This window comes from Coptis chinensis, chromosome 3, assembly GCF_015680905.1.
Source record: "Coptis chinensis isolate HL-2020 chromosome 3, ASM1568090v1, whole genome shotgun sequence".
Taxonomy (NCBI): domain Eukaryota; kingdom Viridiplantae; phylum Streptophyta; class Magnoliopsida; order Ranunculales; family Ranunculaceae; genus Coptis; species Coptis chinensis.
In genome coordinates, this window is record NC_141458.1 from 2,412,429 (window position 1) to 2,415,366 (window position 2,938).

Consider the following 2,938-nt stretch of genomic DNA (forward strand, 5'->3'; position numbering starts at 1 on the left):
TTCGGGTGGCGGTAACCCGCCTGAGAAAAAGAGAGGAAGGGGAACAACCACCTTGGCATCAGTCCGTAGAGGGGATCAGAAAGCGGATGATCCCAGTAATGTAGTTGTAAGTGGTGTAGACTTAGGAAATCAAAAGAGAAAAAAGGGGACAGTTCCGAGTGATGTAGATGTAGATGTAGATTTAGATGTAGATTTAGATGTAGATGTAGATAACATAAATATGGATCGTGGGAAGAGTGTAGTTGTAAGTCATGGTGATGGTGAAGAAGATGATAGTGAAGAAGATGATGAAGAGGATGTTGATGATGCCGAAGAGGAGAATGACGAGGAGGAGGAGGATGACGAGGAAGTCCCTGTACATGTACCTCCAGTGAATATTGTAAGAAAGTCCAACAATGACTTGGAGTTCCAGAGAGGTGTTTATGGAGGTGGCCCTTGTGTGCCACATCTGTTGTATGACTATGCGGTGCATGTGGCTAACGATGTTTAGGAGGGGCAGGTAATATTATCATATAGTGTCTATTAGTATTTAAATTTTTTATTACGAAACCTTGTGCATACATTAATACTGAGTTTTTGTTGTTTTAGGCGGAGCGAGGGGTGTTGATCGAAGTGCCATTGGCACCTAAACAAGTTGGTATAATGGGATATCGTCAGAGAGTGTTCAGACTGTTCTAATTTTCACGTGGAGCTTCAAAGGACCAGCTTATGTGCTCTGGTTTTAGGTGTATACAGGCATCAGGATCCTGTGTTGGTCTCTGCGTTTGTGGAGAGGTGGCATCCAGAGACCAACATGTTTCATATGCCGTGAGGCGAGATGACAATCACGTTGGACGATGTTTCCCAACTCTTAGGAGTTCCGATCAGAAGCAAAGCAGTGACCAGGGATACTGATTTGACCCTGGAACAGACAAAAAGAATCCTCCACAAAGGTCTTGGCATACCCATGGACAAGATAGATGCGGAGATGAAAGCCAATAAGTTCACTTCCAAAGTTAGGATGGAGTTCTTGATGAAGCAGTTTGTTGGGAAGGTAACGGATGAAGATTTACGTGATGAAAATGGGGTTGTTGTGAAGAAGGCGTCAACCTAAAAAGAGTTGTAGTGTGCTGTGAGAGCTTATATGTTATTTTTCTTTGGATGTACCGCATTCACCGACACGTCTAGAACTGCAGTTCCCATTTGTTATCTGAGACTACTTTCAAAATTTACCGAGATCAGAGACTACGCGTGGGGTGCAGCCTTACTGGCTTACTTGTACAGGGGTTTTGGGACTGCCACAAGTGCCAAGGCAGGCTATTTCACTCTCCTAAAGGTATTAGTTTTTTTGTTTTTCTTTTCAATGTCAATTTTATCTATCTATTACAATGTTAACTGGGTGTCTATATTAATCTAGCCATGGATTTATGAGTACTTCCCGGTGTTCAGGCCATTCCCAAACTTGGACTATCAGTTGAGCATGTCGCGTGCTCATAGGTACTCAGTTACTCAGTCTTTTTATGCTAGCACAACAGTTGCATTGAAGCATACCCGAGCGGTGATTGATAATATGACTTATACTGATGTAAGCATTTTTGTTTGTAAATAGTTTTATTTATTAATTGATATTATTAGTATGTGGTTAATGATTAATTTCCTCGATCATATGCTATTTGACAGGTTGAATGGTATCCTTATGCTGAAGTCCGAGCTACACGCCCGGTGGATGAAATAGCATTTTTCGAAGGATTTATATGTTTTCTTGATGATGTCGAGCAATACAATGTTTCGAGGGTTGTGCGTCAGTTGGGTCATATGCAGTTTGTACCCTCAGATCCCCCAAGATCAAAGACCTCAATGCGAACTACTTCCGGACGCGGGTACGATGTGAAATTTAATATTGCGTCTTCCTACTGGAGTAAATGGCAGAATCACTTGATACAACTTGAATATCGAGGACCCATTCCGTCTTATCCATGAGAGTGCGTTAGTAGATACATGAGTTGGTACGAAAACAATAGTCATATTCGAATGATAAACCGTGATCATCCTAATCACTACTCCTTACAGAGTCTTCCATATCATAATCTGGTAAGTTAATACATTACAATGTTAGTTTTTGTTTTGTTTTGGTATTGTATAAATGTATATCTAATGTAGTTTTTTGTTTTAATTTTGACAGCACCCTATCGTCGATGAAATTTCTCGCTTGCTCGATAAAGGCCTGCAATTGGGTGGGACTGCGATTCTAGACGATGCACAGAACGAGTTCATGGAGGCATACAATTTGACCCGGTGCAAATTCATTGGCAGGCGATATCGTGAAGGAGCATAGGTGAAGAAGCAACCTATTCTTGAGCATTGATCTCAACTCTTGGAGTTCTATTAGTATAAGGTTGTTTAGGTTGCTTTTGTTGTAAAGAGTGGCGTTGTGATATCTGTACCCAACTTTATAAATACTTGATTTTGTCATATGTTATTTCAAAATATTATTTGATGTTATGTGATTCTCCATTTTATGTGTTTGGTTTTGAATTTGGAAGTGTTAGAATTGTTGGAATATGGAAGTTGAATTTGGAAGTGTTAGAATTGTTGGAATATGGAAGTTAAGAAAAAAAGAAATTGAGGTTCACCAAATTTCAGTCCCGAACGACTTGGCCACACCGATCAAGAGGCCAAAAAATAGAACTTCATATTTTTTTTCAAAGTTCAAATCCCAAACGACATAACCACACCGTTTGGGACTTGTGGCCAAGTCGTTTGGGACTTAGTCCAAACGACATGGCCATGTCGTTTGGGATTTGAACTTGGAAAAAAATATGAAGTTCTGTTTTTTGGCCTCTTGACCGGTGTGGGCACACCGTTTGGACTAAGTCCCAAACGACTTGGCCACACGGTTTGGGACTTAGTCCAAACGGTGTGCCCACACCGATCAAGACATTGTTTTAACAGAAGAGTC

The 2,938-nt window shown here is 40.7% G+C and overlaps 1 long non-coding RNA gene across 1 annotated transcript; it reads left to right on the forward strand.

Moving 5' to 3' along the window:
• The first annotated feature begins 1,659 nt into the window (after positions 1 to 1,659).
• On the forward strand, positions 1,660 to 2,451 carry LOC147507217 (uncharacterized). Its single transcript, XR_015216160.1, has 2 exons — positions 1,660 to 2,070; positions 2,162 to 2,451. It is a non-coding gene; the product is annotated as an uncharacterized LOC147507217 (long non-coding RNA).
• The last annotated feature ends 487 nt before the right edge of the window (positions 2,452 to 2,938 follow it).